Here is a 25,155-nt window from a genome sequence, read left to right on the forward strand (position 1 = left end):
TATTTTAAAAAAAAACAATTGCAGGATTACAGAAGTATTATTTCTATTTATTGGCAAGATACTAATCTCTGTTATTAAATGTTTGTAATGACAATTAAAATGAAATTATCTTCAATGATAAATTGAAGATATAAATAATAATATAACTCCTAAAACTGTAATCAAGAGCAACTCATGGAAATCCATTTGAATATCGTATCAAGAGCATTTAAAATTTTTATATTTAGACATACAGTACGATAACAGGCCCTTCCAGCCCAGGAGCCCATGCCACCCAATTGGCCTACAACCCCTGTATGTTTTGAATGGTGGGAGGAAACCGGAGCACCCGGAGGAAACCCACGTAGACATGGGTAGAATATATAAGCTCCTTAGAGACAGTGCGGGATTCCAATCTGTGTCCCAGTTTCTGGCGCTGTAGCAGTGTTGCGCAAACAGCTACGCTAATCATGTTTGTCAAGAAAGATGTTTAAATAACACTTACTATTTATGTGCAGTGGATATATTTGTTGGGTCCATTTTTTGACTGACTGTAGATAATAGCATATTATTCAATGTGTGGGACTTAAGTTTTGAGTATAAAATTCCTCTTAAATAGATAGTGGGTACAAATACTAAGATCACTTGTGTAAAAAATAGCAGATTTACTTTATGTGCTCTTTGTTGGAAATTTCTTGCTTCATTTTGTTGCAATATAGTAAGTGGCTATTTAAAAATACCTGTGAAGAAACAACACATTTTTAGTTTGTAGGACATAAAATCTTCAAAATATTCATCCACCTAGCAAATTCCACCATCCCTACAGAAGATCTAGAACAAATTAACTCAAAGGGTTGATAAATTGGGCTATCAGCCCGTGTGTGAAAGCAAGTAAAATTCCTTTGGGACTTTAACTCACACCCCCATTGGAGGAGGATAGTAAATGCCATGAAGGCCAAGTAAAGAAAACAATCGGATAATCATGATCTCGTGGTTCATTGGTGTGCATTCTGGTCAGAGAGGTTTTATTTTATAAGTAAATTTGGGGTCACAAGTCAAATACACACCACTGGGGTCATTGAGCACACAGAGAAAGGAACAGAGACAAAAGCCATAGGGTAAAAAAAATCCCACTGAGGTTTAATCTAGCAGAAACATATCAAAGGCTGTAAACTACCCTTGTCTTTGTTATTCATCATCTGGGAATTTGTTCACATAAATCCTGTTGATTTCATTTGGACTGAGCATCCTCATTGAATTCCTTGTCTTTTCTAGCTTTTTCATGTTGAGGTTTAAAGCCGCATGGCATGTCTTAAATATAAAATAAATCTCAAATGCCTCACAAAACCACGTCTACAAGTGACATATCAGTAGCCTCCTCTTTCCCACAAACATAATATTTACGTGAAGTAAATTTGGAAGCATCCAGTTGTGGCAGCCTTTGTGTTTATGCAGTAATCCAGATGTATATCACATTTCAGACCACCATTTTAGGCAGTGTAACACTTTGATGGCTGTGGTTATCAAAATTAGCACATTGAATTTGGACTCAGAACAACATGATTGTGGGGGGGGGGGGGGGGGGGGATACAAAAACAAGTTTTATCATGAGACTAATAACAAATTATTCAGTGCAGGGAATGTGAATAGAAACATAAGCTTCAAAAATGAGCAGATATGTTTGACTCCTAATTCCCCATAGTATCCTCACCAATTGACTTCAAACACATCACTGTCTCTGCAAAGTGGATTAAATCTCACTCATATTTCAAATTCTTCTACATCACAAATCAGTTAGTTATGTTGGGGATAACATGACAGTCAAAAATGAGTACACAAAACCTGCATTTAATTCATTCTTTGCACTCTCGCCACAAGCCGCCATTTGCATATGATTTTGGAATTCCGGCTGCATTCAGCAGTTTGAAGTACTCAGGGCTCCATTTAAGATTGGACTGAAACATAAATGATGTTTGGCACTTCACACGAACATAGACAACGGCATAAAATATTAAAACATAGACAGCACAAACGTGAGGGAACCAATGGAGCTCCTTTCAGGCCTAACCTTCAGGGATCATCTGAGTCTCTTCTGTTTACAACTGCTCTGTGAGGCAAGAGGAACTGCCTGAAACTCAGTGTTTCATTTCTGCTTGCTCCTTATATAGCCATTTGTTTTTACTTGCAGCACTTTCCCAGTACCATCTACTATATTTATTTTTCACGAATCTGAAAGCCTACACCTCCTCTGTTCTATATTTAATAAAAATTGTTAACACATGTACTTATTGAAAAAAATTAGCTATGTCCAACAGGGCTGGAGTAATTATTTAGGTATTTGATTAATAATCAATTGTAACTCTGGTCTGTTTAAACTTCCATCACAAATCCCATTAAGATTAGGTCACACTTGAGCTAATATCCCATAAGACTGTCCACAACAACTGTAGTTAGTAAAATTACTTGAAAGGGTAATGATTAAGGACTTTTAACAATTATTCAACCAATAATCAATTCAAGCTGATGAATAATTTATTAACAAACCGATGCTTATCACTTCTCTTGATTCTGGCTATTTTAACAAGTCATTTTAAGTACTTGGCAAACCTGCCAAAATAACAATTGTCTTTAGGTGATTGTAGCATCATTTGCGTGCGTGTGGTTCTTCTGGAAAAATAGTGTTGAATTAGGTGATCTTTGTAACCATTGCCTCAATTGCCATGTGCGTTGCATTAGCTCTGCCAATCCCTGATGATATTATGGTTGTAAATTCCTTTTGAATGGATCAATCCTCAGTGAAGAGGGAGGTAAAGGTAAATGTTCCATTATTGTCACCTAATACTGCATTTAGAATGTAGCATACATGAAATCCTTTAACTTGGTCCGCTGTAATGAGGAGAGAGAGTCGCCACTTTGTCAAGCGCCCCTCACAGAAATGAGGCCCCAGCGAGGAATGAACACGTGACCTTGACACACTATTGAAGGAAAATATTGTCATTGTTGCTTGACAAATAATCCTTATCAGATTAAATTTATCTTTTAATTTTCTTATTTAATTTCACAGGTTGCACAGAACAACACATTTTATAATGCCTTGCCTATGACCTGCAAAGCATAGATGCTTCGAGGAAATTATTTTTCCCGTTATTGAAGTGCATCAAAGGTGGTCCTTCCCATGCAAGTAAATAAGTAGGATAATATTTTTGATTGAACTTTTATGTCAAACTTCCTGTTATTGGTTGAACAGGATTACATCCAAAAAAATGGTTATGGGTGGGAGGGAGGGAAGGATCACATTGTTGTGGAGTAGGATTACACAGGTAGGCACAACTTCGTAGGCCAGTGAGCCTGCACTGTACTGTCATGTTCTCTGTTGAATTAAGTACTTAATTAAGTACAAGTATGTTGAATTATGTTTTTACCTTTCAAAAGGTCTGCTTTAAACACGCAAAATATTTCCAGAAAGTAAATGTAAAAACTTCCCAATAATTTATAACAATTCAGTGATACATTTTTTCTATTGCAAATTTTAATGAGGGTTAACCCAAGTGATAGTTTAGCCCAATCTTTCTCCAAATAATTGTATTGAGCTTAAGTTTGTTAGCAAATATCCCAGAAGAATGATCAGTTACAGTAATACTATCTTTTTACCATAATCTCTAATTTAGTCTGAATAATTCATAGAATGTTGTTGAATGGGTTATAAATTGCATGTTGCTTTTGACAGGTGTCCAACTCAAGGCTAGGTATATGGCACCTTCCTTAGTTCGCATCGACAAGGCTATGTCTCACTAAGAGTGGTGCAAATGTGAAATGTATCTCACCTTAGCAATCGCTAATCTATTTGTCTTCTTCACATAATGGAGCTACCTAAATTCCATCAGTTTGTGGACTTTCCAATGAGAGAGGTGAACACATTGGAGAATGTGTATACTAACATTTCTGACATGTATCAGGCAGACCCCCCACTCGCATCTTGGATGCTCAAGACCACATCACTGTAATGCTAATCCCAGCATACAGAGCACTCATCAAATGCTCCAGACCTGTTTGGAAGCAGGTTAAAACCTGGCCAACGGGGGCCATTCATGCACGTGAAGACTGCTTTGCTTTGAGCGCACTGACTGGCACATGTTCAAGGAAGCAACAACCGGTGGCAACTGCATCAATCTGGAGGAGTATACGGCATCAGCGACCAGCTATATCAGTAAGCCTACTGATGATGACATTGTGCCCAAGACCATCATTTCTCACTCTAATCAGAAGCCACGGATGACCGTGGAGGTGCATGTGCTGCTGAGGAACTGAGATGCTGCCTTCAGAGCAGACAACAAGATAGCCCTAGCTATTGCAAGATCCAAGCTGTTTAAGGCAGTTCAGACCGGTAATAGCACTTCCAAGCCCATCACATTGAGCACGGAGGCCCCCCAAAGGCTGCGTGTTTAGTTCAGTGCAGTTCACTCTGCTGCCTCATGACGGAGCAGCTAAACACAGCTTGAACCATGGCATCAAGTCCGCTGACGAAACGACCGTGGTGGGCCTTATTCGTAAGAATGAGGAGTCAGTGTACAGAGATGAGATGCAGTCACTAACGGACTGGTGAAGAGCCAACAACCTGTATCTGAACGTTAATAAAACAAAAGAGGTGGTTGTCGACTTCAGGAGGGCCCGGGGATCCATGTTCCATTGGCCATTGATGGTTTGACCATTGAGATCATTAAGAGTGTCTAGTTACTTGGAGTGCACATGGCAGAGAATGACACCTGGTCCATTAACACCAGTTCCATAGCCGAGAAAGCCCAGCAACGCCTCTATTTCCAGCAAAGGCTGAGGAAAGTTCATCTCCCATGCTCCATCCTCACTACATTGTACAGAGGATGTATTGAGAGCATCCTGTGCAACTGCATCACCATCTGTTTTGGAAGCTGTAGCACCTCGGACTGAAAGACCCTGCAGAGGATAGTGAAGTCAGTGGAAAAGATCTTTGGGGGATTTCTTCCTATCATGAAGGACATCTGCACTCGATGCAGGTGAAATAAACATTGTGAGGGACTCCACACACCCCTCATGTAAACTATTCTCCCTTCTGCCAACTAGTAGGAGGTATCGTAGTAATCGGACCCTAACATCTAGATTGGGCAACAGCTTTTTTCCCCAAACCATCAGGCTCCTGAATTCACAGAACATGGACTGTTACTGTATATGTATTAATATTTTAATACTTTTATTTATGTAAATATGCTCCATGGTCCTGGAGAAACACTATCTCGTCTTTACCGTGCAAGCATGGTATGAACGATAAATAAGGGTGACAAGACTTGACTTGACAGGCCTTCCCAGTTCCATCAAACTGGGCTCTGCAAGATGATTCAGGTGGATGTTTAATGCCTTTGTCAATATAGACATTTCTTTTTAAATCTCACTATCATGGCTGAGGATTGCCATGCCATACAAAGTCCTACCAAAGTTTAATGTTACAGAGATTATGACACATTTAGAGTCTTGTGGGATCAGTATTAAAGAATACAGGGAAGAATGATTTCTGTCATTGTAATTGTATTTCAAGGAAACGAACATCAATAAAATTAGATCAGCGATATACTATTTTCATATTCGTCAAATAGGTGTGAATTGTTTGGAATAATTCTTCCAACTGCAAAGTTGTTTGGAAACGTCACAGGTTTTTACAGCTGCAAGGCAGTCTGGGCCAGATGAGGATTTATAGGCAAGGGTGACTGCCCATTTACAGTGGTTAATATCAACTGCCTTTCAAATATAAAGGTGAAAAGTGCCAAGTTATAAGTGGATTATATTAATTGTCCTGAGGAATTCAGAACCAGAAGTACTTGAATGAGAACCAGATTGTTCCTGGACCTTGAATCAACAATGCAACATTGTTCAATTTACAGAAACTGCAAACAGGACTAGTGGTGAACTTAAAGTTTTGGTGTTCTTCAAATCAAGTCAAGTTTATTGTCAACTGATTGCACAAGTACAACCCAACAAAACAGTGTTCTCCGCACAAGTACAACCGGACGAAACATGCAGTCACACCACCGGACATAGCATGCATACAGATAAATAATGCACATGCAGGACAAGTGGTTGTATATACAAATAAATAAATAAACATTGCTTCGTAAGTATTAGGGTCTTGGATGGTTAGTATGAGCAGTTCCTTTGGTCATTCAGCATTCGCCCTGCCCGTGGGAAGTAGCTGTTCCATATCATTTTGTAGTGGCACCTGAAACCTGTCTGCAGTGCCTCACAAAGTGACAGGGGGGAGACAATAATATGGAATTAATCTACTACCTTGTTCATCAATAAATAATCTAATACAATAAATAATTTAACACTGGGTGGAACGGTTAGTGTAGTAGTTAGTGCAACTCTGTTACAATGCCAGGGATCGGGACTGGGACCGGGGTTCAATTCCAATGCTCTCTGTAAGGAGTTTACGTGTTCTCCTTGTGTCTGCAATAGGTTTCCTCTGGGAGCTCCGGTTTCTTCCCACTGTTCAAAACATACCGCAGGTTGTAGGTCAATTGGGTGTAATTGGGCAGCACGAACTCCTGGGCTGGGAGGGCCTGTTCCTGTACGTATGTCTTAATTTAAAAATTTAAATGTAATTTTCTAATAGTCAAATAGTTTGAAATTGATCGTCAAATTGGCTCTCCTGCCAACAATAGGATTATAGTTTGAGACTTGGAAAGAGCACCATATTTAATTCAATGACTTGCTGATACATAAGTGCCCTCTTTCTCCCTTTACCTACACCTTCTTCATGCAGATCAGCAAACATTAACATTGCTTTTTCTTAGACCATAAATTTCCACCCTCCATTTTGTTTTTATCTTCACCAAGATCACTAATCTCTTGCCCTTGAAGGAGCCCCTTATAAACAGAAACAGCCCCACTAACTGTGAGGGGGCATTCAAATAGAAAATGCTAGAATTACTCAGAAGGTCAGGAAGCATCCGTGGCAAGGAAAACAAAACAAATGTTTCATGTTTATGACCTGTCATCAGGTCTGGGGAGAAAAAAAGAAATAAGAAAAAAAATTGTAGATTTGTGGCGGGTATCGGGGAGAGCAAAGAGAATGTTTGCGATAGGGTGGAGACTGAAAGAAAATGGATGGAAGGGTGATAGGTTTGAGCCAGTCAACCTTTGAGTCAAGTGGGGATACCAATACTGAAGCAGGTCTAACCAAGCCAAATCCTACCTCAGGGTCATCACCAGGAGCAACAAATCCGATAGAGAAAGGCTAGAAGTGATGGGGGAAGGCTCAATGCATTAGAAACTTTGAGCTAAGAAGCACTGTGAATGAGCAGTGAGCTTGAATGGGAGAAACACTTGGTTTGACGATAGAAAACGAATGCCATTGAAGTTCAGTAATTGTGTTCTCTCCCTGGAAATTTCAGAACAAGAGGTTCCTGTCTGCAAAATTGGAGTCAGCCTCTGACTCTGTGAGTTTGGAAGTGCTATTATGGCTGCAGTGTGGTATCCAAGTCTCAAGAGTGCACTCCCTGTGAGACAACTTTCCCTCAGGGAACTGTAGAATCCCTTTACATTTTAATTGCCAACTTGCATTATAAGTTCGCTTCCCATGTTAAATAATAAAGGCTTTTCCAGCCGCTTGGTGTAGAATCCCTTTAGGGAATCTCACTCAATTACAAATCTTCAATCTTGGTTGTGACAAGTCTTCAAGATGTTTAAATGCTGAGTGTTCTTTAACTAAAAGTGTAGCAGGCATTAAATAACTCTAATTTCATTCTCAGTCATGCATTACAGAAGAAAGAGAGGTGCCTGGCATTGGATAGACATACAGAGCATAGTAACCGGACCATTAGTGGATGAGGAAGGCCAATTTATGATGAAAGCTCATCATATCACAAGAGTCATGGAGAGATTCAGTCCGGAAGCCAGCCTTTTACCCTATCAAGCCCATGCCAGGCATCAAGCACACATTCACCCCTCCTACTTTATTCTCCTCACATTCTCATCAACTCCTTTCAGCTTCCACTGCTTCCCCACACACGAGAGGCAGTTTACTGGTGACCAATTCACCTAGCAATCTGCACCAGTTTAGGGTAGGAGAAGATTTTCGGTCCTATGACTTCCCCACTAGAGGTGGTAATGGAGAATGGGAGCAGCAAACTTGGAGAAAGTGAGAAGAAACAGGTACGTATGTTTCCAGCTACTGCAGTCTCAGATCCCTGTGATGCTGCAGGGCAGTCATCCTGAACCACTTATGGCTGCAATAGTTCAGTGATATGTTAATGATGTGCATTCATTTTTGTTCTCGAGGTGAACAATGTGCAACCCTTTCATCCAAAGACATTCAGAGGATTGGTTGGGAAATTCAACTTTAAATGCTGTCTTTAAAATTGCTCGTGCTTTTACACTATAAGCCCCTTTTCCACTGGTATCCTAGTTAATGGGTTGTCCAGTGTCCTGGGATAAGAAGCCCTTTGTGCCGTTTCCACTGGGCCATCCTTAACTGGGACACCAATTGCTTTTCCACTGAACACGCTCATACCTAGGGATTAGAGTGTTTTACCTTCAACTGAAAACGGGTGACTTTCTGCTGTTCCTTTTCCACTGGTTTTATCAGCATGCCGTCGTCACCAAACACCAGGGATAGAGGCAGTTAATCCCTGGCACAAAATGACGTCAATTGATACTAGTGTTCGGACAGTGTTCCTTTTCTACTGGACCCTGTCTCAGTAAATTTCCAGTTAATTCCTGGGACAGGCCACCAGTGGAAAAGGGGCGTACGAGTATGCTTTCTGCATTCTATCTGTCATTCTGTATTGTGGCCAGTAACACAGTGTGGTCCACTCATCTACCAATAGGAATCTGGTTCAAGCACAAGGGAAGAGCCACCCAACATGCTGAACTAAATCATGAGACGTTCATGTGGTCGTTGCTCACCAAGATGGCAAATGCAATGCCTATATCACCGTCGGGATTGGTGTTGTTAGTAAACAGAAGACAGCCTTAATATTTTATGAATAGATGTATGTTGCTTGAAAAATCCCAGCATATATTGACATGATTCTTTCAATGGAACAACCCAAGTATTATTTCCTCAGGCTATAGCAATAATTATGTTTGTTTCAAGTGATTTCAAAAGAGTCTGAAGCAGGAACCTGAGAAACTTGTGTCATTATAATAATCTACAACACAGGAGGCCAATCAGCCCTCATGTTCTTGCTGGAACAGCATTAACTTTGTCAGGGGAAGAGCGTTGTTTAATCTTGAGAGCTGAAGGTGGCTGTGAGTATTAGTCAGATGATAAAGATAGACAGAAAGCTGATCACACAACTTTTAAAAAATCATACTGAGAATTAAAAAAATAACTATTGTTGGCAGAACAGATTTGTTGATACAACAATGATTATCTATTTATTTGTCTAACTGCAGTGGGTAAGGCAAACAGTAATTATTTATTTTCCAAGCAAAAATATAAAACAAATCCAAAAGGCATAGGTTTGGATTTTGTTGAAATTATCTTTGTGTGGTGAGAACTAGCCAAACATCATGGCTTGGTAAGAGATCACCAATATCTCTGAGTGGAAAGCCCTGCAAATGGTAGTGGACACAGCCCAGTACATTACAGGTAAAACTCTCTTGACCATTGAGAAAATCTATATGGAACACTGCCCTCAGAAATCCACTACCCAGGACGTGCTCTGCTCTCGTTGCTGTCATCAGGAAAGAGGTGTAAGTGCAACAAGGCTCACACCACCAGTTCAGGAACAGTTGCTACCCCTCCATCAACAGACTCCTCAACAGCAAACTCAATCAGAGATTCATTTAAGGACTTTTACTTTTGCACTTTATTTATTATTGAATATTTATTTTCTATTTTGCACTGTCAGTTTGTTTACATTTCTTTCTTTTGTATAAGTGTCTTTTTCTTGAGTGCAGTTTGTTTGCATTACCGATAAGTAGAAATTCTGCCTGGCCCGCAGGTAAAAAGAATCTCAGGGTTGTATGTGGTGATAAATTTGAACATTGACTTCATTATTTAACTTTGACAAACAAAAACTCAAAAAGAATACAATAGTTTCCATTGTTGGAGTAATTTGTGATTAGTGTAATAAGGGGAGATTCAAGACCCTGATACCCATTGGAAAAAGAAAACTGTTCTTGAACCTAGAGATACCAGCTTCAATCTTCTGTACCTTCTTCCCAATGGCAGCAGGGAGAAGAGTTTGTGAGCAGGGTGACGGAGTCCTTTATGATATTGGGTGTCTTTTTGAAGTAGAGCCTCACAGGTTTTCAATGATGGGAGATCAGATCCTGTGATGGACCAGGCAATGTTGGCTACCCTCTGCAGCCTTCTCCATTCTTAGGGTCTTGAATTACCAAACCCGGCTGTGATGCAAACAGTCAGTATACTTTCCACAGTGCACCTGCAGAAGTCTGATAGAGTATTCAACAACATGACAAATCTCCTTAGATTTCTTAGAACTTAGGGGCATTGATGTGCCTTCTTCACAGATGCCTTAATGTGCTGGTTCCAGGAGAGATATTGGATGAACACTCTACCCCCATACACCAAAATTTGCTCTGTTATCCAGCAAATTACCCAGGTGTAATTGCACTGCTAACATTTCAACAAATATATATTTAAGGATTAAGAGCAGGAACAGGCTATTCAATCCTATTTGCTTGTCCTATTATTCAGGATTATTTATCTCAAAACCACTTTCCTACATGAACCTTGTATCACCTTTAATATTTAAATATCTATCATTCTTTATCTTGGTCATACTTCAACCAAAGAAAACATGGATGCACATTTATCAGGCAATGACTAGTCTGCTGAAGATTTGAACCATCTGTTATATGACCCCCTTTGCTTGATAGATTGAATAAGTGGAACATGGTTCATAATTCACACATGATTGGTGGTTTCCCTGTTCGTGAAATCTTTATGTGTTTTTCCTTTTCCGTTTCTTTCATGGATGGAAAGTTATGAACAATGCACCTGATAAATCGTTGGAAGATGATGTTCCTCCTGGTGGCTGGGTCTTGAAGAACTTTAGCCATGATCCTTCATGTACATGGAATGGATCTGGGCATTATGAAATCTGTTAAGCAAGTATTATGTTGTAGGAGCAATTACCTTGTAAAACCCTTTGACAGTCTGAACTCTGATAGCACAGTGGGATCCAGGCATCTGCAGCAAATTGCATATCATTCACTAAAATGTCAGTCTGCATTTCTCTCCCACATTTAAAAATACTGGCAAATATTGCCTCCGACTTTGGGCCCCATAACATTTCTTGTTTTGGCACTTTGGGTGATAATTTAGCTTGAGTTTTATACGTTGCAAGTTCTGGTAACTGATACTGGGACTGATATTGGCATGGGTAGCACAAAGCATGATACTTTTGTGGAGACTGACAGATAATTGAGATGCAAAGGATAAAATGAGAGAGATGAAAAGAGGCCATGATAGTATCAGTTATTGTCTTTTGGATTAGTGAAGCAGACTGAAAGTGTTCTGGTTCTTATTAGTGTTCTCAAAATAGGCAAATCAGGCTGTCAATCAATCCACAGTGACAACTTGATACCTTGATGTGCTGGTTCCATGAGAGGTATTCTAATATATGGACTTGCAGGAACTTTTTATTCATATGCTAGCTTTTTGGATGAATTGTAGTTCCCCACAAACCCCAATATTTGCTGTTATCCAGTAAACTATTCAGTTCCAATTGCTCATCTAACATTAGGGCGGCACAGTTGGCATAGCAGTTAATGCAACACCTTCACAGCGTCAGCAATTGGGACCGGGTTTGAATCCCTCGCTGACGGTAAGGAGTTTGTACGTTCTCCCCATGTCTGCATGGATATTCCCCTGGGGGCTCAGGTTTCCTCCCACTGTTCAAAAAAGTTCCGGGGTTGTAAGTTAATTGGGTGTAAATTGGGCAGCACAGACTTGTGGGCCAAATGGCCTGCTACTATGCTGTATGTCTAAATTTAAAAATTTTAATAAATTAAAATAAGATAGGAAGTAAAACAGGAATAGGCCATTCCATCCCACTTGCTTGCTCTGCCATTCAAGATATCCTGGTTGATCATTTACCTCAACACCACTTTACTGTACTAACCTCATATTTGGGCTCCTTTAATAAAACCCATAAAACAATCCACCTACGGTCACCTTTCTGCCCCTGTGGGTTGGGGGGGAGGGGGAGAGACATATTTAAGTAGAAATTAGAATTTATTGCAATGAATATGTCATGAATTTTGATGATTTCTAGCAGGATTACAGGTGAACATATTGCTATAAATTACATTTAAAAATAAATAAATTCCTGTACTGCAAAAAGAAGAGAAAATTACCATTCAGGAATCCAAATGGAAAGGGGAAGAAGCTGTTTTCGTACCGCTGGGTGGTTGTTTTCAGACTCTTGTATATCCTTCCTGGTGGCAGCAGAGTGAAGAGGGCGTGGCCTGGGTGGTGTGGGTCCTTGAGGATAGAGGCTGCTTTCTTAAGACACTGCATGTTGTATATGTCCTTGATGATGCTCAAGTTTTTAACTCTCTGTAGTCTTTTAAAATGGCACCTCCATTCCAGACAGTGATGCAACCAGTCAGAATGCTCTCCAGTCTTTGATGACATATGAAAACTCCTTTTTATCTTTTCAACTCATGTAACAAAATATTTTTTATGGCTTTTTATGCAGTTAGTAGAAGAGAAGTACCAACTTGACTGGTTCGCAGGGAAGGGGGCCTATAAACTTTGCTCAACCTTTTTTTGGTTATGACCCCCTCAGGACTCTGCTCACTGAGGGGATTCATAGGCAAAAAAAAGTTTGAGAATAGCTGCCCTAAAAATGTACATAACTCCACAGCTGAACTAACAAACAATGCGATGCTTTTGCGTGAAGCCAAGTCCCATTTAGCTGAAATTCACTGGGGATTCTCTGAGGAGTCACCATTCTTCCGGACATAATATTGGAATTATTATGCAAAGAGGAGGATTGGTTACTTTTTCTTTAATTTCCTTCACACAAGTTTAATATGTGTAATTATGTATAAGGACACAATAACATGAGAAAATATAGGAAAAGGCCATTCAGTCCCTCAAACCTTCTGTCATTCAATAGACTCATGGCTAATTTGCAGCAGACCTCATCTCTTTATTTGTGCCAATTCCCATAGTTCACAAAAATTCATTAACTTCCTTTTATAATGTCCCCAATGATCCAACCTCCACAATTCTCTGGATAGAGAGTTCCAGAGATTCACTATTCTTTGCAAGAAGTTCTCACACCCTTCAGTTTTCAAAGATCCCACTCCACCCCCCCCCCCCACCACCCCCCAACCCAGTACTGTTACTGTGTATTCTCATTTCAGATTCTCCATCTGGTGGAAATGTCTCGACATATACTCTGCCATTCCCCCCAAGGATCTCGTGCATTTCAATAAGATACTGCTTATTCTTCTAAACTCTAAAGAATGCAGATCTAATTTCTTTAGTCACTTATGATAGTACAACCCTCTCATCTCATCAGAGGTACTGCCTAAGTGAATCTCCTGAATGCCAGTATATCTTTTCTCAAAAAGGAGACAAAACGGTGGAGAACAAAACTGTGGCATCACCAGTACTCTTTAATATTCTCTCATAATACATTGCTTTTCTTTTTTAATAAATGTTCACTTTAAAGCTAAAGATCTTGCCGCTTTGCACCCTCTCCCCTCCCCTGCCCTTCCTTCCCCTCAGTTGAGTAGGGACAGGGCTTTCCCAGTTGTCAGTTCTTTTGGGATGTTTTACAGGCAGACCATCCTCACTGGGTTACCCAAGTCCCTGGCAATTGTCAGGACCAAGATCTGGAATCCAGAATACTTCTGAAGGCTCAGGAAGCCTCCTCATATCTGGAAGAAATAAATTGAAGCACGATGAGGCAGGTCAATAACATTCAACCCAATCTCTCCAACTCACGTGTGTTGCCTCCCTGGTGCCAGGGTACAGGATGTCTCAGATCGGGTCCAGAGTATTCTGAGGGGAGAAGGTGATTAGCCAGAAATCTTGGGACATGTGCGTACCAATGACATAGACAGAAAAAGAGAGGAGGTGCTGAAGGATGTCAGGAATAAAATTGAGTAGCAGGGCCTCCAAGATAGTGATCTCAGGATTTCTGCCTGTGACATGTGCTAATGAAGGCAAGAATAGCAGAATTAAGCAGATGATTATGTGGCTAAGAGACTGGTGCAGGGTACAGGGTTTCAAATTCTAGGATATTTGAGATCTCTTTTGGGGGAGATATGGCCTATACAAAAAAGATGGGATACACGAACTCAAAGCATACCAATATCATGGCGGGGATGTTTAATATTGCTATTAGGGGGGGTTTAAACTAAGTTGGCAGGGAGAAGGGAGCAAGGATGTTAGGTCGAGAAGGAGGAATAGAAAAAAGTCAAAAATACTGGGCAGCAAAGATGATAAAAAGGACAGGCAGGTGAAAAGACAGGATAATTTGCTGTGCAATAGAAATGCAGCAAAATCAGTAACAAAGGCTGTTTTTTTAAGACACCGCCTCATGTAGATGTCCTCGTTAGAGTGAAGTCTTGTGCCTGTGATGTCACAGGCTGAGTTAACAACCCTCTGGAGTATATTCTTTCCTGAGAGTTGGCACCCCCATACCAGGCAGTAATGCAACCAGCCAGAATGCTCTCCACGGTACATCTGTAGAAGTTTACATGAGTCTTCGATGACATACCGAATCTCCTCAGACACCTCATAAAATATAGCCGCCGGCAAACCTTCTTTGAGATTCCATCAAGATGGAAGCTCCAGGACAGGTCCTCAGAGATATTTACACCCAGGAATTTGAAGTTATTGACCCTCTCCACTACTGAGCCCTCGATGAGGACAGGGTCGTGTTCCCCTGACTTTCCTTCTAAAGTCCACCATCATCTCCTTGGATTTGCTGACGTTGAGTGTAAGGTTGTTGTCGTTACAACATTCAACCAGCTGATCTATCTCCCTCTTGTACACTTCCTCATTGCCGTTTGTAATTCTGCCGACAACAGTGCTGTCATTGGCAAACTTGTAGATGGCATTGGAATTGTGCCAGGCCACACAGGCGTAGGTGCATAATGAGTAGAGCAGTGGACTAAGCATGCATCCTTGGGGTTGCAAATGTAGAAATTACTGTTGTTTAAGAAAGGAGGGAGGTAGACGAAAGAAAATTACATGCCTATTAGTCTGATATTGGTAGCTGGAAATAGAAAAAGGATGTCAGAAGGAAAATGTCAAAATAATTCTGGGGAATTTTAACATGAAAATGAATTGGGAAAGTCAGGAAGGTACTGGATCTCAGGAGAGAGAGTTTGTAGAATGCCTATGGGATGGCTTTTTGGAGCAGCTTGTCAATAAGCCAACTAGTCGATCAATGGTTTTGGATTGGGTGCTGCATAATAAACCTGAGGTGATTAGGGAACTAAAGGCAATGGAACCCTTATGAAGCAGTGATCATAATATGAGAGTTCAGTTTCAAATTTAAAAAAGAGAAACTACTATCAGGTGTGTCAATGCTTCAGTGGAACATGGGAATTAGCGTGGAATGAGAGAGGAACTAGCCAAAGTTGACTGGAAAAATAAGCTAGATGGAGGGACGGCAGAGCAGAATTGGTTGATATTTATACTAGAGATAAGGAAGTTGCAGGATAGATATATTCCAAGAAAAAAGAAAATTATGAATGGAAAAATGGCACAAATGTGGCTAACAAGAGAAGTTATGATTAAAACAAAAGCAAAAGGGAGGGCAGACAAGGAAGCAAAAAGTAGCGGGAAAACAGAGGATTGGGAAACTTTTAAAAATTTACAGAAAGAAACAAAGAAAGTCATTCAGAAAGAAAAAAAAAGAATTATGAAAGGAAGTTGAAAAATAACATACTAAGGGGATTTTTAAATGTATGAAGAGTAAAAGACACAGGTAGAGATATAGATCCAATTGAAAATAAAGCTCGAGAAATTGTAATGGGTAACAAAGAGATGGCAAAGGAACTAAATGAGTATTTTGTGTCAGTCTTCACTGTGGAAGACATTAGCAGAGGTCAGAGGTCAGAAGTCTCAGGGAATAGAATTAAGTACAGTCAAGATTACTAGAGAGAAAGTGCTTGGTAAGCTTAATGGACTAAAGATAGATAAGTCTCCTGGACCAGAAGAGGTGCACCCACGGGTTATGAGATTGTGGAACCATTGAAAATGATTTTCCAGGAATCCCTAGACTCTGGCATGGCTCCAGAGGACTGTAGGGTTGCAATTGTAGAAATTACTATTGTTTAAAAAAGGAGGGAGGCAGAAAAAATAAAATTACTGGCATATTATCTGAGTAGATTATGAAATACCTCGAGGTGCATGGCATGATAGGTCCAAGTCAGCATGGTTTCATGAAGGGAAGATCCTGCCTGACCAACCTATTGGAATTTTTTGAGGTGATCTCGTCGGATGGACAAGGGAGAGGCTGTATATGTTGTGTATTTGGATTTTCGAAAGGCCTTCGATAAGGTGCCGCATAAGCGGCTGATTGATAAAATGCGAGCCCATGGAAATACAGGAAAGATATTAGATTGGGTGGAGCATTGGCTCATAGGCAGAAAGCAAAGGGTGGGAATAAAGGGATCTTATTCTGGTTGGTTGCCGGTTGCTAGTGGTGTTCCGGAGGGGTGAGTGTTGGAGCCGTTTCTTTTTACAATGTACATCAATGATTTAAATTATGGATTGAATGGTTTTATGGTTAAGTTTGCAGATGACACCAAGATAGGTGGTGGAGCAGGAAGTGTTGAAGGAACCAAAAGGTTGCAGAGAGACTTGGACAGTTTAGGAGAGTGGGCAAAGAAATGGTAGATGAGATACAATGTTGAGAAATGTACAGTTGAATATTTTGGAAGAAGAAATGAATAGGCAGATTATTATTTAGATGGGGAGAAAATTCAAAATTCGGAAGTGCATAGGGATTTAGAGGGTCCTTGTGCAAGATACCCTAAAGGTTGACCATCAGGTTGGATCAGCAGTAAAGTGAATCCTATGTTGGCATTCGTTTCAAGAGGAATAGTGTATAAGAGTAAGGAGGTGTTAATGGGGTACTGTTGGGACCTCATTTGGAGTAATTGTGTCCAATTTTGGCCCCCTTATCTTAGAAGGGATGCACTGATGTTAGAGAGAGTTCAGTGAAAATTTTTGCGATCCCGGCAATGCAAGGGAGCATTTATCAGATGTTGGATTATATTCATTGGAGTGCAGAATAATGAGAGGGGATCTCATAGAAACATTTTGAATGCTGAAAGAACTGGACAGAGTAGATGTGAATAAGATGTTTCACTTGGTGGGTGAGTCCAGGACAAGAGGACACAGTCTGAGAATTAGAGGGTACCCATTTAAAGCAGAGATGAGGAGCTAGAGCAACATGGATTTATGGAATTTGTTTCCCCATACGGCTGTGGAGGGTCGATCATTGGGAGAGTTTAAGGAGGAGATTGATAAGTATCTAATTAGTCAGGGAATCAAGGGATATGGGGAAAAGGCCAGAAATTGGAACTAGATGTGAGAATGATTTAGCTCATGGTTGAGTCACTTGCAGACCTGATGGGCCAAATGGCCTACTTTATCTTGTGATCTTATGGATGGTGTGGATCCTTCATGATTGCTGATGCTCTCCAACAGCCACGTCCTCTGTAGATGTTCTCTCGATAGTGGGGAGGGCTTTGCCTGTAATATTTTGGGGTGTGTCCACTACTTTTTGCAGGGCCTTACATTTAGGGGTATTGGTGTCCATATACCAGACCGTGATGCAGCTGGTCAGCACACTTTCCACCACACCTCTGTAGAAATTTTCCATGCTTTCTGGTGTCATACCAAACCTCTGCCAATTCCTGAGGAAGTAGAGGTGCTGATGTGCTTCCTTCACAATGGCATTAGTGTGTTGGGTCCAGGGAAGACCCTCCTTTCAATGGAGGATCGGTTCTTAATGGAGCTTCTATAATCCGACAGGAAAACTGGGAACACTTGCTGTCTGTTTTCCTAGGTCAGTGCAGGTATCAGAACCAGTGTGTCCTGGAACTGGATTTACAGGACAGAATTGACTTGCTTCCACATCTTTCAGACATGTAGTAAGTAGTCAGGTGGATGATACCAAGCAACATGAGGGCATCCATAGAAATCAGTAGATAACTACCAAAATACATTTAACATTAGGACATGTGATTGAGTCACCTGGACAGCAAAAGTGAGGACTAATAATGTAAACTATGATTTAGAATGGAGAGCAATTAAAGAGAGACTAGATAAATCTTTGAAGGGAATGAACAAGGGGAAAGTAAGTTGAAAAAGAACCAAGGCACTAGTTTTATAAAGGACACTTTGTTGAGCACCTTGGCTCTGCCCACAGCAATAGCATGGATCTCCCGGTGGCCACTCGTTTCAATTCCCCGTCCCATTCCCTTGTTGACATTTCTATCCATGGTCTTATGCACTGCCAGACTGAGACCAACCGCAAATATGAGGAACAACATCTCATCTTACATCTGGGCACCCTCCAACCAGGTGGCATTAGCATCAACCTCCCCAGCTTCTGTTAACCATCCACCCCCACCCCACCATCTTCTTTGCCTGTCTCCTTTCCTTTAAGTCTCTCTCTCTCCCCCTCTCTCTCCCCCCCCCCCCACTCTTTTCCCTCTGTCTCCTTGCATGGTGCCAAAATCAATTCTCACCTTTCATCTTATCATATCCAATTAACACCATTTGTCTGATGGTCTGGACTGTTTTCCTTCCCATTCTTTGCCCTTTCTTTCCCCAGCCTTTAATTCAGATGCTTGTCTCTTTTTTTCCACTTATACCTTGAGGAAGGGCTCAGGGCTGAAACGTCGTCAGTAATATAAGCTTTTACAAGTTATATTACCTTTACCGCCTATGGACGCTGCAAGTCTGGCTGAGTTCCTCCAGCATTTATGTGATTTGACTACAATCACAGCATCTGCAGACTTACATGTTCTGGGATGAGGTGTATGTGGAAACGGCAGTGTGGTAGTTAATTTACTACAAGAGCAACCAGTGTTCTGATCCAGCAGCACGAGTTGAATCCCACCACACCAGTGGGAGAATTTAAATTCAACTAATTATATGGACCTGTATTTTTTTAAAGCTAGTCTAGCAAGCGTGAAACTACCCGATTTTCATAAAAACCCATGTGATTCCCTAATGTCCTAGGGGAAGAAAATCGGCCATCCTTATTTGGTCTGCTCTATGTGTGACTCCAGACCTACTGATGCATTTGACACAACTGTTTCCTCAGTTCAGGGACAATTAGGAAGGGTCTATAAAGGGTGGAAAGGCGAGTGACATCCTTGACCCATGAATGAATAAATTAAAAATGTAGCCTCAGCACAATGTACAACATTGTAGAAATTCAGTTACATTGTCTTTAATTATATCATGATTCTGAAATTTAGTGGCATTGAGCTCAATGGATCTGAATTTCAGGAAATAAACTGCAATGTGTTCATACTTACTTTGCTCCTATTTTACCCATGTGACCAAGCTTTCTTTCTCCAGATGGCAGTTTACCCATGCTAAATGTCTGGGCAGGACACTCACATACTGACCTCATCTTATTAAAACCAGGCAAGGAGTTAAAAACAAGGTGAGTCTGGTGCAGGTATGGACCAGAAGATTGCGCGGGAGGACAGGCAAAATGTTCCATATATTGTACACTCTGCGGTAGGAGGCTTAGATGACTCGTTGTCTGAAGCCAGCAGACAGAATTGGAGATGCTCAGCTACAAGTTGCCTGGCACACAGCGACAGGGCTCCTTGTTCACATTGCTGCACTTACTATTGGCCAAAGTCCTTTGTGCTCCAGAAGGTGGAAAATATGTGAAACACTAACTGCTCTCACCTTTTGCAAGAGTTGGTAAAAACAAGCTATTCTAGAAAATGTCGGTGTTCGTACACCAGCACACTATGCATATGGAAGGAACTGTGGGGGGCATTCAATGCCAACTGACCCTATAAAAGCAGTCCCCAATTTTGCTCTTGCAATCCAGAGAGTTTGTGACCCCCTGCTCCACAAATGGAATCTGCCTGTGTGTCTGAGGCCCTATCTCCCAACCTCTGGAAGACATCAAGTCCATTTGTCACAGGAGGCATCTTGTTTCTCCATGAGGGACATTAATTTGCCATTCAACAGACTGGCCATCTACATGTGACATCAGACAAGAGAAGGTAACTGAGAACAAACATCCACCACTGACTTTAAAATAAAGAAAGTGAAGCTAAATCCTTACATATTTCAGACCAATAGCCTAAAATAAACAGTTAATAATAAAAATAACTAAATTTATTTGATGCAGTGGTTGAGGTATTTCTAGTAGTGAGAAATGAATCTATAATTTATATATATAGAGTTTGGATATCATTCTTATAAACTGTAGGATATGTCTGCAAGCAGAAAATCCCCTCCGTTTCTTCCTATTTGTTAAATGTGTCAAACTTCCAATATTGTGTGGTTTGATTTGAGTTTACGCCTAATATGAAGGCATTGGTTTCACTTGAGCCTCAACTGCTCACCTCTGACCAGTATCTGACATCTATGCCTTCAAGGGAATGGTAACAGTGTAGCATGTGTGCGTACCTCTCCACACACTGTAAAAGGAGTAAAGATCATATCTATGCATTAATTTCTCCATTCAACATTTCCTATAAATAAGTTTTGATCATAATGATTAAAATTGCACTTGTCCAATTCCCTTCATTTGGAGAAATTAGACTTCAGGTCCAAAGGCTTGGCTAGTGCTTGGACTTGAGCTATCGCTGTACTTTGATTATTCGAAAGGGACTATTTATCTGGCAATGTGCGATGCTGAATTTGTCTGGCAGGTCAGTGGCAGGGAGGTGAATCATAGGCTTCACCTGGGATGCCATCGTTCAGCCACTGCTGACGAGGTGTGCAGGTTCTTTTGTCCAATCTGGACACAGAAGTCTGAGATTGCAGCCAAGTGATGACATCCTACATTTAACCAGGGCGTCCAGGGGAATGATCACATCCCTTGACTGGTGAGCTATGCCTGCTATGCAGAAGTCACAGATGTTGATGGCAGAGTGGATTTCATTTGGATCCAGCCAGGGAGATGTGAATATGAGGCCTATATCATGCAGCTCGGCGGTTCTGATGCTCATGAGCAAAGGTCAGGTTGTCTCCGAGAGGACACTCCCTTTCCAGCCTGGGTAACAGGAAGCCAAGCCCCACCTGCAATTCCTTGCTGCGCATCTATAAACTGGGAGGAGTATTCTCACTAAAATCGAGCTTCTTCTGTGTTGTCAATTTTTTTTATGATTAAATGCCAGAAAGGGTCCTATGTACAAATGAAAATAGCTGAGAGTATCAGCCGCTGTCTGGTCTTTGCAGTTAGTCGGGCCGCAACAACCAAATACATTTTGCGACTGTTGACACTTGTCATCTTCAATTTTGACAAGCTGATCTTATCTGATGAAATTTTGACCAAAGTCAGCAAATTATTATCTCCCAATTTAAACTTGCTGTATGCAAGGATGATCAAGACAAAAAAAATTTTGGACACAAAATATGTTATCTAAAGCTTAATTAAAAAGACTTAATCACTTTTAACAAACTTGTTTTACCCTTGACTTTGGATGCCTGATTGAAACAGGATTCTAGAAACTCGGATATAGAAATTATTTTTTGTTGTGGACAGTGAGGGGAAAGTTCAATTGCGCCTGAGGCCAATGAGAGAGGCCTTTCCTTGATGCTGAGCCATCATGGAGGGCACATCAGAAATGGTCAAGTATGTCAGGGGCAGGATGGCGGAGAAGTGAGGCCGAGTGGTTTGGGGTCAAGTCAGGGTCAAAGGCTTTGGGTTAACGGACTGGAGTCTTGGGGGGAAGCACCAGAGCCTGAGAGGGTGCAGGATGCGGGTCATGAATTTGGGTGTTACAGGGGATCAAAATTAGTGAATTAAAGTGGTCCTAGTGCCAGGTTGGGACTCAGATGGACGTCCCCTTTAAATACAATGGTGATGATGAATTATTAAAATTAATTTGATTCAAGCCTCTTATGAATAATGGAACAAACTCAGCATGTACTCTGACTGACATTATTTCTTGGATGATGTGGTTCCCGAAATATTTTTGGGCTAATGCTTTCCTACATTTTGGTGTTATTACCTTCATGGCAACAATCAACCTAGTTAATACAGGACTTGAAGAAAGTGATTTGATTTACAACTGTGCCTTGATTGTTGTGAAAATTTGGAATTTCAGTGACCTTTAGCCTACCTTTGTGCTCTCTAGGGGCTATACAACTGGTCTTCAGATATGTGACACCCCTTTAATCATGTGATGTAATTATTGTGTCATTCTGATTGATGAGCCACTGTTTGCTGAAGTTCAGTGAAAGTATCACACTCACTGCTTTTTGCATTTTCATGAAAGAGTCAAGAAAAACAAAAGTTTACATCAAGCAATTTTTTTTTGGTTTCAATGTCTTGAATTGTCTCTGGTTTAATTTGCTGAATGTACTTACACTACCTTTAAAATGTACACTTCATTTCATTGTCAGAGAAGAATTTTTACTATTTTTTAATGCCACAAGGGAAAAACACTGAGGCCCTCAGATTGCTATTTTAGGGGAAAGAGTTTCATTTGGAACTTGCAATTTTTGCAGGGCCAGTAATTCCTGATGGGAGTTGATTCCCAGCTGGGTTTCCCTGGAAAAAGGCCGAGAAGAAATTCCATGAGTTTCAGACCAGGGTAAGGGAGCACCTGGCTGCGCAATTATGATTAGGTGGCATTACCTGTCCTAAATGACAGGTCTTCAATCTTCCTATGCAGAAGTGCTGGAGAAATTCAAAAGATCACACAGCATCCATTGGAAGATAACCAACCCTTCAGCCCTTCTAGCCTGTGCCAAACCATTTTTTTTGCCTTGTTCCACTGACCTGCACCCAGTCCATAGACCTCCATACCTCTCACATCTATGTTCCTGTCCAAATTCTTCTTAAATATTAAAATTGTGCCCCGCATTCTCCACCTCAGCTGGCAGCTGGTTCCAAACCCCCACCACTCTCTGTGTGAAGAAGTTCCCCTTAAACTTTTCCCCTTTCACTCTTAACCCATGTCCTCTGGTTTGTATCTCATCTACTCTCAGTGGTAAAATCTATCTATATTTACTCTGTCTATCCCCCTCATAATTTTAAATACCTCTACCAAATCTTCCTTCATTCTTCTACGCTCCAGCGAATAAAGACCTAACCTGTTTAACCTTTCCCTGTAACCGAATTCCTTAAGTCCAGGAACATCCTAATAAATCTTCTCCACACTCTTTCTATCTTACTGATATCTTTCCTGTAGTTAGGTGACCAAAACTGCACACATTACTTTAAACTTGACCTCACCAATGTCTTATACAACTTTACCATAAAATAGCAACCTTACCAGCTCCTGTGCTCAATACTTTGATTTATGAAGGCCAATATGCCAAGAGCTCTCTTTCCAACCCTATCCATCTGTGATGCCACTTTCAGGGAATTATGTAACTGTATTCCCAGGTCCCTCTGTTCTACCACATTCCTCAGACCCCTACCATTTACTGTGTACATCCTTTCTTGGCTTGTCCTTCCATAATGCAGCACCTCTTACTTGTCTGCATTAATTCCATCTGCCATTTTTCGGCCCATTTTTTCAACTGGTCCAGATTCATCTGCAAGATTTGAAAACCTTCTTCACTGTCCACAACACCTCCAATTTTAGTGTCATCTGCAAACTTGCTGATCCAATTTACCATGTTATCATTCCAGATCATTGATACAGATGACAAACAACAATGGTCCCTGAGGTACACCACTAGTCACATGCGTCCGGCCTGAGAAGCTATCATCCACCACTACCCTCTGGCTTCTCCTGTCCAGCCATTGTCAAATTCAGTTCACTACTTCACCATGAATACCTAGCATCTAAACCTTCCTGACTAACCTCCCATGTGGGACCTTGTCAAAGGCCTTACTAAAGTCCATATGGACAACTCCACAGCCTTTCTTTTGTCAACCTCCTGGTAACTTCCTTGAAAAACTCTAGTGGATTGGTTAAACATGACCTACCATGCCCATGTTTCAGGACTGAGCCCTTTGTTAAGATATGAGCCGGCACCCAAATAAAATGGAGAGGAGGGAGGAAGGGGCAGGAAGAGGAGCACAGACCAACAGACAAGAGGTTGTATGGGTGGGAGGGTAGAAGAGAAATAAGCTGAGAAGTGATGGTAGTGGTAGTAGGAGGAGGGGGAGGAGTGCTTCATTTATATAGCACATTTAACACAATGCACTTTGATCCAAAGTGCTGAACATACAATTAGGAATAAATTGGTTACTATCTAAACAACGACAGGCAGCCAAAATACACCTGCATGGCCATTTTTTACATAAACTATCCAACCTAGACCATTAATTATTTAAACCTAACCCGTTCCTCCCAATCACAGCAATGAACAACTTCCCAATTTCAAATGAACAACAGGGCTACAAACACCAGACTTCAAAGAACAAGTGATGAACACCAATTAGCCTGGTCGCAAATACATTTGGATGTTACGAAAAGGACAACCGCAGCCATTTTGTGGCTGGTTTACCAGCATCATCAGGACTTAGATGTTAAAGTCTGCTAGCTTCAATTTAAGAAATGACATCACAATGTTCGAACAAATTTGGGAACCGTACATGGAACACAACAGAGAAGTCCTACCGCGGACCTCCACCATCTAAAATGACAGAATGAGAAGAAGATGAAATGAACTGACCTAGTGTGTAAAAGTAGATGACACAATTTTCTTGTTTATTTTCATTATGTGATGACATTGTTTAATGGGTTTAATGTATCGTATATGTTGAACGTTTAGTAGATGGGGAGCGGGGTGGGAAGGAGGGAGGGAAGGGAGGGGGAAAAAGAGGAGAAAATGACACTGTGTATATTCAAGAGGGAAATGTTTATGTGTATTTTGGTCAATATGGTTCATAGTGTGAAAATTTTTTTTTTTAATTTTTAAAAAAGAGGAAACTACCAACCAAGTCACAGTTTCTCGAGTTGGCGGAGAAACAGTTTGCCTCAAAGCCCCTCCCTCCCCACCATCCTCAGACAATCTGAACGCCA

General features: G+C 40.9%; 1 long non-coding RNA gene across 2 annotated transcripts in view; it reads left to right on the plus strand.

Moving 5' to 3' along the window:
* LOC138744909 (uncharacterized) overlaps positions 1–24,885 on the plus strand; it is a 96,458-nt gene extending 71,573 nt beyond the window's left edge. For both annotated transcript variants that reach the window (XR_011345861.1, XR_011345860.1), the window contains exons 2-3: positions 19,556–19,643; positions 24,491–24,885. This is a non-coding gene — a long non-coding RNA (uncharacterized lncRNA). The remainder of the gene's footprint in view (positions 1–19,555; positions 19,644–24,490) is intronic.
* Positions 24,886–25,155: the final 270 nt, after the last annotated feature.

The sequence above is a fragment of the Narcine bancroftii genome, chromosome 10 (assembly GCF_036971445.1).
Source record: "Narcine bancroftii isolate sNarBan1 chromosome 10, sNarBan1.hap1, whole genome shotgun sequence".
Classification (NCBI taxonomy): domain Eukaryota; kingdom Metazoa; phylum Chordata; class Chondrichthyes; order Torpediniformes; family Narcinidae; genus Narcine; species Narcine bancroftii.